Raw genomic sequence first — 12,558 nt, forward strand, 5'->3', positions numbered from 1 at the left:
TAGCCTTTCTTGGACTCGAGAGGAGGCAGCTGATCAAAACCAGATTCAGGTGCTGTAATGCTGGGCTTCTCTTGCCACTGTGACAGCAAAGGTGTCCCCGAGAATATTTCCTGGAGATGTCTTGTGATTCTCTTGGCACTTAGCTCACCCACGTCCTATCTGTTGATGGATCTGGGAACAGTACTTCTGTTCGTTCTGCCCCCGAGCAGAGACACCCTGTCAGGGAATGCCCAGAGCCACTGTGACAAATAAATGTACTTAGTGAATCGTACAGTTCAAGTGACTCAGAGTCGATTCGGTCCAGCCTTACTGTGTCTCTGGGCTGACGGTCATTCTGGTGAGTGGCAAGGTTGATGGCTGCCTGGGTTTGCTGGGTTTGTTCACTGGTAGCATTTTAAAGGGAGGACTTGCCCACGGTTGGCTGTCACTTGGTGTGAATAGGGGAGCAGGCATGGGGGAGGGGGCCAGGGAAGCATGTCTCCCTGGTTTTGGAACGAGAAGGGCACACTTGGGAAATGTGACCATGCGTTTCTCTCTTGCTCCCACTCCGTGCCTCAAGGAAGCCTGGCTGGGCGTGACAGGGCCCTGTTGTAGCCAACTTTTTGATTCCTCTCTATAGACCCAAGCTCTCCTCCCAGACAAAAGGAAGGGGTCGGGGTGGCTGGAGAGACTCAAATCACTGGGCCTACTTCCTCTTTCATCTTCCTTTGTAGGTGAGATAAAGGCCAGAGAACAAACAGATAATAAAAAAACAAGAAATCCTTGAAAAAGGATAGGCAGAATAGGTCTTGGGGGCTGTGAAAATAAGCCAAAAGAGAAGGTCAGATTCTGTTACCCTTTCAACCTGCTTAAACTGAGTAAAAAGAATAATTGAATTAAATTGGCAGAAGGAACATTTTTTGAGGAGCAGAGGTTGGGTAATGACTATGTTTACCCAAAGTCTGTAGCACATGCCACGTCCCCAAACATGCCTGTTCAGTGAGTAGATGAATGAATGAGTGATAATGACAATAAGGTTTCAGAAGCCTGGATTTTTGATCTTTCATTCATCACTTACTATCTCTGTGGCCTTAGGCAAGTCCCTTACACATTCTGAATCTGTGTTCGTACCTCTAAAATGAGACTAATAATACTCTCTTGCAGGTTTAAGATAATATATGTAGGCATTCAATGCACAGAAGATATTATTAAGCAATTATTGTTTTATATTAATATCACTTAAAACAGGAGTTGTCAACCTTTTGGAATATGGGCATCCCATTATAATGTTAAAGTAATTTGCAGATACCCCTCATGCTAGGATATGTATTATTGACGGAGAAAATAATACAGTAACATTTTGGAATGAATTTCTATTTGATTAATCACAGCACATCTACATACATAGTTGGTCAGATGAAACTGAGGCAACATTTATTCTCTCTGAAGACAAGGCACAATGCTCATATAAGTTATCACGGGCCCTTGCAAAAGCCCTACAGGCCTCCAGGTGACTGGGAGCCGCCATCTGAAAGGACTGAACGATAGGGGGCCATCTTTAGAAGAGAGGATTAATGTATCTTAGCTATTGATACTAAACCAAGTTAGATGTGGGAGATGGCCTTGCTATACAAAGATAGTTCTTCAGACTAACATGTTTCAAAGTTGGGGTTATTTTCCTCTCTGGGAGCGAGAGGTGTGTGCTTTTCCAGCCACAAGAGCCTGCTAGATACCAGCTCCTTCCATAATCCTCATAACAATGGGACTTGTTTCCAAGCTGACCTGCCGAGAAGAGTAGTTGTTGCGGTGGACGGTTTGACTCCCTGTGCACTTTACAATCAAAACCATTGTGAACTCGTATCTTAGCAGAGCCCTGAGATGAGGGCTTGTTTGCAGGTAGCTTATTTAGGGAAGTAATTTCAAGGAGTGTGTTGGTGGGGGGCGCGGGTAAGACAGGGAAATTGGGAAGATTGGAAAGCTAGTTGGAGGGTGTATTGTTACCCCGTTACTGATGAGGGCAACTGGAATGCAATCCTATTGGGGACCTTTAAGAGCTGTGTGGAAGGCACCTTAAAATCCACTGAGACATGAAAGGGTGGGGCGTTGTTTTCACTGGCTCCTGTCTTCTGATGGTCAGGGTTGTCCCATTGGGGTGTTAATTCCCTTTTCCTTCTAGGTTTGCACCTGTGTCAAGTTGGCTGGATGAGGCTGTGATGGAAAACGTGAGAGATGTGGGTGTGGATGAGACACGAGATTGCCAGATAATTCCTGGACACGGTTGGTGCCACAGCAAGGGCTGGGTCAAAAAGTGAACTAGGGACACGGGAGGTGGGACACAAGAGGTGCCCGACCTTTCACTTTAGGAAGACAGAGTTCTTGCCGCTGGCCGGACGGGGTTTGAATTCTGCAGACACACCTTTATTAGCTTAAAAGAAACTGGTAGACGTTGATGTTCTCAGCGCAAGGCCAGATCAAGGCAGCAAGGAGAATCAAGATTTCTGAAGCCGTAGAGACCTCCATGTGAGCAGACCCCCAGCCCAGGACTTCTTGGGAAAAACAAGCGCAACAAAGGGGAAAGTAGAGCTGAGATCAGGGCTGGTCACTGTCAGTACCTGTTGGGCATCATCTCTGTACCATGTATTGCGTTTGCTGCTGGAGCTAGAAGGGTTAATGGAGCACAGTGCGTGTCATAGCCTACAGTCCATAGTACACACAGGAGTATGACATGACAAAATAAAGGAAGAGTTTACTTCCTAGTTGGGGAGACAGGCAAACACTGTAGTGGATGGAAACATGAAAACCTCTTGCAGCTGGGGAGGGAATGGCTGAATCCTCCTGTAGTCCTGGAGGAAGGCTTTGCACAGAAGGCAGTAAATAATTAAGCTGGGTCTTGACGGATGAGTAGGAGTCTGCTAGGTGGTGACAGGGATGAAGGGCATTCACACAAGGACAGAGAGAGACGGCAGAGCATGTGTGTCTTGGGCATGCCATGAAGTCTTCACATGGCCGTTCTTTCTCTCAAGGGTTCCTGGCTCAGGCCACTATTTTAGTTAGTGTTCTTGTTGTTTGTTTTGCTTTTGGTCATAAGAAATAGAGGGTTCCTGTGGAGGGTTGTTTATTGTAAGGTGATACATAGGAGATCAGGGAGTACACGTAGATTGGGTCTTTGATAGGCCAGGAATGATAGACTCAACCCTTTGCCCTGAGGTCCAAATAGAGTGAAATGTCTCCTGCTCCCCCCATCCCCTACCTGGGACTGCCTGTGCCAAGGAGTTGTGGGTGGTTTGTTCCCTCTATAAGGTGAAAGAGGCATGTCGGCCATCAGGGTTTTCCAGTTTTCTGTGATTCCTGTCCTGGGTCCTGTGGGTCATTTATACTCACCGCTCACTCTTCACACTGGTCAAGCAGAGTTTGTCGTTGGTCCCTTTGAGGGATGTCTGGGCCACTGAAGTGGCCACCACATCCCTTTTCACTTCTCGACGGCCCTCTGTGGTGCCCGTCTCCTGCCACCACTAGCCCGTCCAGCATCCTTTACCTTCTTCCCTCCTCTTCCTGTACCACTGCTCTCAGAATGGGACCTCATAACCCTTACTTCTGTCTCAAAGTGGGTTATTCAAATCCATGATCTTGTCAGCCTCATTTCTCATGGCTGGATCCCGGCATCTCCCTGACTTCAGTCATCAGTGAGCTGTGTGTGTGTGTGTGTGTGTGTGTGTGTGTGTGTGTGTGTGTGTGTGTAAGGGGACTGGCTGAGGGCTGGAAGGGCTTCCTGGGACCTTGGTAATCATACAGCTAGGCACCTGCTTACTCCAGTAAGCATAAGGCTTGTTCCCGTCTCCTTGATGTGTGGACCTGATATTCATTGTGTGTCTATTCCAGTCCAAGCTTGCGCCCTGTTTCCAAAAAATGTCATCACATCAACTCTGTGAGAAACTCATCATTTCACTTTGTGGATGAGGACACAGACTCAGAGGGTTAAGTAATTTGTCCAACATTACATAATTTCTAGGTGGCTGATCTAAGACTCCATTCCAAGCATTAAAAACATAACAGTTGAAGTGAATTAAATTACTATCTGCTTCGTACCTGGTACTAAGTAGCTAGTATAGAGAACTTGGTGCTTGGGGACAGCGTGAAGGGTAGACTTTAAGTTTACTCTCAACACATGACTGAGATGCAAACCCAGGATGTCAGAATAGACTTGGTTCAAACGCAGAGTTTTTACTTCTTAGTCATTGTGTGATCTTGAGTAAGCTACTTAAATAAGCCTCATATTGTAAGGCCGGGCAGTAGGATGCATGGGGAATAATAAAGAGATCGGGCTGCCTAGAATGGAGGGTTGAAAGAAGAAATATGGATGAAAGAGGTAGATTGGGATTCATTTTGGACTTTAGTCATTTGTGGCTGCCTGCCACCTTTGAACATTCTCTCTACATTCTGATAACTTCTCACCTTGCGTTATCCTGATGGAAGATTATGCATTTTCTCTTGACTAATTTTGGACACCTTTCGGCGAGTGCTGCTTTTGGTTGGTCTAACTGGGAGTGGTACTTGTTGGAATTAATCGTTTGGTTTTCCGGAAGGAGGTCCTAATAGAGGACTCCCTTCCAATCCCGCCATATACACAACATCACCTTCTTTGGATGAAGACCGGGCTTTGGCGTGGTTGGTGGTGGTTCATGTAGCTTGCCCCACGATCTCTTCTGTTCCACATTATTGTCAGTCCATGTCCCTGGACTCTTGCGCCTGGGATGCCCGTGTGTGACAGGTTCTGTCAGTTGGGTCCACCCTTAAGAGACTTGATTCAGAAGACAGCAGTGGGAGGAGATGGCCGCACGTGGGGGAGAGTCAGTTTTCTGGGTGTGGTGGGGCAATGATGTCCACTTCATCTGGGGCAACAGTGGAAGCTTCTGGTATTTGGTCCCAAGAGAGGATGCTGAGTAGAGTTAGCAGTGATGTTTCTCTAGAGAATCCCATAGGATGGCTGGGGTTCCTGGTCAGATGGCTTCAGGTCTTCTTGTCCCTTTCAAAGATTCTATGAGCTACTTCACGTAACTTTTAATAAATCCTTCTCTGCTTAAACCAGCCAAAGTAGATTCTGTTATTTGTTACTAGGAACTCTGACAGATACAGTGTCAGACTGCAGCAAGCCTGTGAGCCAGTTTATGGCCTGGAGTTCAAAGAAACATCTGTGCATCTTTCTCAAAAGTCACAATTTCTTTAATCCTTATATCCTGACAGAAGTGTTTTTTTATTGTGCGGTACGCGGGCCACTCACTGCTGTGGTCTCTCCCGTTGCGGAGCACAGGCTCCGGATGCGCAGGCTCAGCGGCCACGGCTCACGTGCCCAGCCGCTCCACGGCATGTGGGATCTTCCTGGACCGGGGCATGAACCCACGTCCCCTGCATCGGCAGGCGGACTCTCAACCACTGCGCCACCAGGGAAGCCCCATACCCAATTTTTTGAATTAAAAATTTAATAATTCAAAGCACAGCTCAAGTAATACATTTCCCAGAGACCAGCCTCTCTTCTGACACTGGGCTGTCTTGTGGGTATCTCCTAATCAGAAAATATCAGAAAAGAAGTTTTAGTTCCTCGAACTCTAACCACTCCCCTGAAATGGTCTATTTAATTTGTGGGTCACCCATCAGGTGGATCACGCCACTCTCGAACTTCAAGCAGGCTGACTCCATTTCATGTCTGGCGTCAGCAAAGGCATCCCAACGACTTCCTTCACATCCTGCTCTCGGCGCTATGGCTTTGACTACTTCTACGAAACTCTCTTGCTGCAGACTGCAAGCTTCCCAGTCCACAGTTTTTTTGGTGAAGGAGTGGCGACTTGCAGTAAAGGCAGGGCGATGTAGATATGCAACTCCATGATTAATTAATTATACTGGTTTGACCAGAGCCAGACGAAGCAGCTACTTGCCTGCCTCACCCAGAAAGTTCTTAAGCAGACAGACTTGGATGGATGTGTATTTACAAAAGGGAGATGTATATTGGGGCTGTCTTACTGTGTTACCAAACTGGTTTGCCCAAACTTGTTCCTTCCATTATCATGTCACCACTGTGCAGGGAATAGAATGACTGGACAGCCTGGTCTGGACAGCCTTGTCTCACTGCTGTCCTGGTCTTCCCTGGTGGTCCCCTTAGCAGACCTGTGACTGGTTGGTTCTTTTCCCAGGGCTGTTGCACCACGGCATGTGCCTGGGTCAAAGCTAGGCAAGAATCTGTGCTCTCTACCAAAGCTGGCAGACACCAGTTGTATTAAATGGATAAGTATTTTCTCACAGCATCTGTCATTTGTTTACCGCCCTTCTATTGTAGAGCCCTGTTTTTCTTCAAATATTTAACTCTACCTATTTATAAAAATGCTGCTTGAACTTGAACATGTATTAGATTGTGTGTTTCGCTCCCCATCAGGCTTACCTCCTAAATTCTTTGTATGTGGAATTTTTGTTTTAGTCCTTCTTTTAGAAAATACCAATTTGTAGAGAAACAAAAACACATTTCCATCTCTTCCAACTTTATTCTTGTTTGTTTTTAAACCTCAAGATAAAAACATCAGATGATAGTGGCTCCTTTGAATGATTGCTTAGCCTCAGGTCAGTATACTATGTCCGTTAATTACGATGAGGAAATATTAAGTAGTCCATCAAGTTACGAATTTCTTACGTTTGCAGGTCCTCTGTTAAGGTTAATGTTTCTCCAACTTTTCTTTAAACAAGTTTCCAAGGATTAACTAATTAACTGTACTATGTTGTATTGGGTTGGCCAAAAAGTTCCTTTGTTTTTTAAGTAAAAATAAAATATACATTTTTCATTTTCACCAAGAACTTTATTGAACAATGTATTCGTCCTTTTGTTCCATTACCTTCTGCCATTTTTCAGGCAACTTCATAATTGCATCTTCCCAAAACTTTTTTATCTTTTTGAGCAAAGAACAGTTCCAGGTACCTTTTACAGTCTTCCAGGAAATTGAAATTTTTTCCATTAAGAGAATTTTGTAAAGACTGAAATCAATGGAAATCTGAAGGTGCAATGTCTGGTGAATATAGTAGATGAATCAGAACTACCCAGCAGAGCTGTAACAGTTTTTGCCTAGTCATCAAAGAAACAGGAGGTCTTGCATTATCCTGATGGAAGATTATGCATTTTCTCTTGACTAATTCTGGACACCTTTCGTCGAGTGCTGCTTTCAGTTGATCTAACTGGGAGCGGTACTTGTTGGAATTAATCGTTTGGTTTTCAGGAAGGAGCTCATGATAGAGGACTCCCTTCCAATCCCACCATATACACAACATCACTTTCTTTGGATGAAGACTGGGCTTTGGCGTGGTTGGTGGTGGTTCATGTATCTTGCCCCATGATCTCTTCTGTTCCACATTATTGTACAGTATCCACTTTTCATTGCCCATTACAATTGGTTTTAAAGATGGAACGTTTTCATTATGTTTAAGTAGAGAATCGCATGTGGAAATACAGTCAAGAAGGTTTTTTTCCACTTAACTTACGTGGAACCCAAACATCAAAGCAGAACATAACCAAGCTGGTGCAAATGATTTTCAGTGCTTGATTTGGGTATTTTGAGTATGTCGGCTATCTCCTGCATGGTACAATGTTGATTGTTCTCAATTGATGTCTTGATTTGATCGCTATCAACTTCAGCTGGTCTACTGGACCGTGGAGCATCCTCCAGTGAGAAATCTCCAGCACAAAACTTCGCAAACCACTTCTGACACGTTCGATCAGTCACAGCACCTTCTCGAAACACTGCACAAATCTTTTTTGGGTTTCAGTTGTGTTTTTACCTTTCTTGAAATAATAAAGCATGATGTGCTGGAAATGTTGCTTTTTTCTTCCATCTTCAGTATTAAAATGGCTACACAAAAATTCACCAACTTTGATAAGTCTTTTTTTAAATGCACGCTGATATGACAGCTGTCACATACAATCTAACAAACTTGTTTCAAATGAAGTTAAAGACAACTAAGGGCTGCTAGAGCCGTCTTACGGAGAAAAACCAAAGGAACGTTTCGGCCAACCCAATATTTCTGTAACCAAGCAAAAACTCATTCCAACGTGCATATGTACTCTCACACACTTTTCTGATACGTGACGTTAGCTAGAGCACAAACAAACTATATTTAGTCTTTCTCTAGGTGAAATCATCAGTGAGTTAAAAATCCAGAAAGCCTTTCTATTCTCCATATAAAATGGAAATTAGGAGCCTTTCTTTCTTTTATTTTAAGTAGATTATTGCTCCATTGTACGTAAAACATCACATATGATGGTTTGCTCTCTTGTTCCAATGAAATATCTCTTTTTATTACACACAGTTAGCATATCATTAGAAAGCAGGCAGTTGGAAAACATCATATTTGTAGTTCACACTTTTTTGGAGCCACCCCTTCTGTAGCAGTTCAAGGCCTCGATTTGCACTTCACTGACGAGGGGCCAGAACACTGAGGGATTTAGCTTTTCAAGCTCAGATTCAACTCCAATGTGCTGGAATGGAATACAAAGTACAGCTCTGCATTCATTATCACTTAATTATACAACTAGTTGGGTTTTCAAAGGCATTTTCCTCCCCACAGCAAAATCTGTGCCAGGTACTTTTGTTTCCCTGGAATGACATTTTCATATTAAAAAAAATTAAGTTTTCTTCCACCGCAAACTTAGGAATATTCTTATGTTACTTTTTTTCCCCTCTAATGGTGTGTTTGAGAACATAGGCCACTATTCATTTTTTTTTTCCAGTAAGTGGTCTTAAATGTAAAACAGCAACTGTAGTCTTTGCCTTTCAGATGGTTAGCCAAGGAGGAAAATAATCAAACTCATTTTGCGCTTCTCTGATTTCATATTTATCGCAAGTTTAAGAGTCACTAACGCAAAAACTAAGGACAATGACTCTTTGCATTCTCTAGACTCGGGTTTTTCAGCCTCGGCTCTATTGCTCTTTGGGGCTGGATGGTTCTTTGTTGTGGAGGGCCTGTCTTGTGCGTCGTAGCTGTTTAGTACGCTCCCTGGCCTCTATCCACAAGACGCCAGGAGCGCTCTCTCCCTTCCTTGCCCGCTGCCAGTCGTGACAACCCCAAAGGTCTCCAGATATTGCCAGATGTCCCCTGATTGAGAACCACTGGTCTAGAACTATGAGGGACTAAAATGATAATTATCTATGCACTATGGTTTCGAACTCTCTCTCTGCAGGTATAATTGAGAATTGTTTTCAGAGGTCCTCAGTTCTTCATTTTAGAGCCTATAGTAGACTTCCGACAGACGACTTGGATTTGGAGGCTTTTATATAAAACTGCTTCTGAAAAAAGCTTGAGTGGAATTGCCGAGGGACGTCATCTCTCAGACTCTGTCCTTGCCCGCTGCTACCTCCTACCCATTTTCTATAGCGAAACTGCTTTTATTAATCAGGACTTTTTCAGTGGCAAGGGACAAAAAAAAGACCTAACCCAGATGGGCTTAAGCAAAGAGGGGAAGGTGTTTGCTTATGTAATTGATATTCAGGGTCATAACTGGCCTTAGGCGTGGCTAGATCAGCTATGAATTCGTGTCCTCAGGAATCTCTCTCTTTCTTGGGTCTGTCCTCCCTCCCTGTGGCTTCATTCTCCTTTTCACATGATGGCAGCAAACAGCCAAATGGAGCTACACGTTTCTCTCCTGCTGGCTTACCAAACTCCATGGAAAGAGTTCCCCCTTCCTGAGAGTTCATGCAAGCATCCTGACTCTCCTTGGCCTGGATGAGGTCACATGTCCTTCTCTGAATCGGTTACTGTGCCATTTCTGGGACACATGCCCCATTGGACACATGAACTGAGAGTGGAGGGTGAGCATTTCCCCAAAGGACTATTAGCAAACTCTTACCTGAAGAAACAGGAATGGATGCTGGGCAGACAGCAATAGGTGTCTTAGGTGTCTGCTGCACGGTCAAGACGACTGTCCTGAAAGGTTCCCAAAGTGTCACTGGAGGGCAGGCCACCGGGGCTGTTGGCTATAAATTCCATGAAAGGAAGCAAAATCTCGCAGAAAAGGTAATGAGAGGGAGAAAATAAAATATACCAGTACTTCTCAGGAGAGAACCCTAGTGACAGGAATAAAAATATGGCTGATTCTCTTGGGAAGGGACCAGGACTCCCACGGAGCAGGCTCGAATCTGAGCACTCATTTCCCAAACTACTCTCTAAGGAGACTGGTCAGGGTGCTTCCCGGGCTTCTGTTTCGCAGAGTAGATTAAAGCACAGTTGAGGCAAGAGCGTAGCTTTCCAATTCCTATGAGTGAAGCTAGTCCTTTAAACAAAAGCTTAAAAAGTATATTTATATGTTTAAAGACTTACTGTAATGTAAAGATGTGTAAAAATTTAAGGAATACCAATTGGAAAGGCGTCAAAGCATTACCGACCTCACCGAGGATGTTACATTATTGGCCAACTTGGAGACCATGGAACACGTGTCTATTTGGCCCTGCTTTTAGTTGCACTTTTTGACGATGCAGAAGCATGTCAGTGGCTCTTTTGAGTAAGTGAATGTGTTTATATATGTCTCTAGAGAGTGTGAGAGTAAAGTCAGGAGAGAGAAGGAAAAGGAGAGTTGAGCAATGGAATGAACCAGCTTGGAATACCTTACACCCCCAAGTGAGGGCTGAAGGGTGTTTTTATAGTGATAATCTTCGTTACATCCAATATATTTATGAATGTATATACACGTATACTTTATATACACACATATTATATAATTTTATTACATACATTTTATAATATACTTATATAAATGTATATAATTATAAATTATATAAAATATAATTCTACTAAAGATGTATTAAACATATATAATATTTATTTTGGTTCTCTTTTACTTCTTAGACTTTCTAAACATCACTGGGATCCAACTGAAGGTCATGATGAGGCTAGCATCCTAAGTGAATGAAATTCTCTTCTCAAAGGTATTTCTATCCTCCTCACCATTTCTTCTCTGGGGGCTTTAAAAATTAGGGCTTCGTCTGGGAGCCTCTTGAGAGTTAGGATGGAAAATCCTGTGCCCCGGCCTCAGGGAAGGGAACCTTGACAGCCCTCCAATGTGGTCGGGTAATGTCTTTCACTTACTAGCTTGGGAACACCCAACGACGTGTAGTCTCTTGGTAGAAGAGGGGGCTGGACCTGATGTGCATGGACAGGATACAGAAGAGAACTGCATTGTGCTGAAGTGCAACTGGGATTAAGGGTGGGCTGAAAACCAAATTGCAGCCATTAGAGAAGAGGCAAAATAGAAGATTATTGATTTCGCTTCAAAGTTTTCTGTTCTCGAACGCTTATGACCCAGCTTCTCTCGAGCCTACAGCACAAAGCAAGGGAGCCCAGGGTGGGAGTGTGAGACAGTAATTTCATCACAAATGAAAAGATTGCTTCAGGGGGATTTAAAGAAAATTATATCTCCACGTTAGGACTCCCTGGGTTCAGAAGTCTAAAGGGCTAAGATGAAACAGGATGTGGAAATTGTTATTATGTGTTTAGGGAAGAAAAGAGAAAGCCTCCCTGTTAGGATTTATTTTATACCATGTATAGGTGTGACCTCTGAAAGCTAGCTGGGTTGTACTGCTCAAAACAGGAATTCAGAATAAAAATGTGAGTTGATTCGGGTCAGTATCCCCATGTATAACATCCAGTACCTGCTCTGCTCAGAAGTGATGCTAAGTTGGTTCAGGCTTGGAAATTAACTTCGATTTACCATTTTCTTTTCTTTGGCAGTACCATCTGCTTTTTCGGTTGTTTTTAAATTGCACTTTCAAGGCTATCTAGAGGTGTTCAGTCTCGGCTCAGGGGCTGAGATTTATTTTTTTTCCCTTTGAAAATGGCAGATTTGGAAATGTTTCGGCAAAATAGTTCTTCCTTGAGCCTCGTAGTTGGGTGATTAACTTCAGAAGGAGTGAGATACTTTACAGACTTACTCTTATATTTCCACCCCCCACCCCGATTCTTCAGCAACAAACACTGCATGATTGAAGCATAAGGTAGTTTAAAGTTAATACGTACCAAACGGCACAGATGGCATGAGGAGACCCCGGTGTGAAAAGATCACCCTAGGCCTACAACTGCTGTGCTTTACAAGTTAGATAACATTCTGGCATCAGATAGGCTGGATTTAAATAACATCTTAATTACCTGTTGGCTGTGTGACCTTGAGCAAGTTACGTAACAGCCTTAAGCCTCAGCTGGCCTCATCTATAAAATGGGGAAAATACTGTAGCTACCTCAAAGGGTTCTTGTGAGGATTGACTAAAATATTGCATGTAAAACGTTTAGAACACTTAGTACTTACCTGGCCCATAAGCATTTATTTATTTAGTTATTATTATTATTTCTTAAATGATGACAACCTTTTTATAGATGGGGAATTGACAGAGAGGTCAAATAATTTGTACAAGGTCATGCAGTTGGCAAGTGGCCAAGCCAGGACTTGCTATCAAGTGTCTCTGCCTCCGATGCTTACGCTTTTTGACCTTCTGTATTATGTTGCCTTAAAGGAACTTATAGTGCAGAAGGGAAGATATCTATATATATCTATATAGATAT

General features: G+C 43.5%; 1 protein-coding gene across 4 annotated transcripts in view; it reads left to right on the forward strand.

The window, feature by feature from the left end:
- The window catches only part of LOC307194945 (uncharacterized protein C12orf42), a 307,116-nt gene that overhangs the window by 49,410 nt on the left and 245,148 nt on the right, over positions 1–12,558 (forward strand). For 3 of the 4 annotated variants that reach the window (XR_013830674.1, XM_079938427.1, XM_079938426.1), the window contains exons 2-3: positions 2,156–2,256; positions 10,852–10,931. The exons of the other annotated variant lie outside the window; for it this stretch is intronic. The gene's annotated coding sequence lies outside the window, so the exon portion shown is untranslated. The remainder of the gene's footprint in view (positions 1–2,155; positions 2,257–10,851; positions 10,932–12,558) is intronic. 4 annotated transcript variants of the gene reach the window in all.

This window comes from Stenella coeruleoalba (genome assembly GCF_951394435.1).
Source record: "Stenella coeruleoalba genome assembly, chromosome: 11".
Lineage (NCBI taxonomy): Eukaryota > Metazoa > Chordata > Mammalia > Artiodactyla > Delphinidae > Stenella > Stenella coeruleoalba.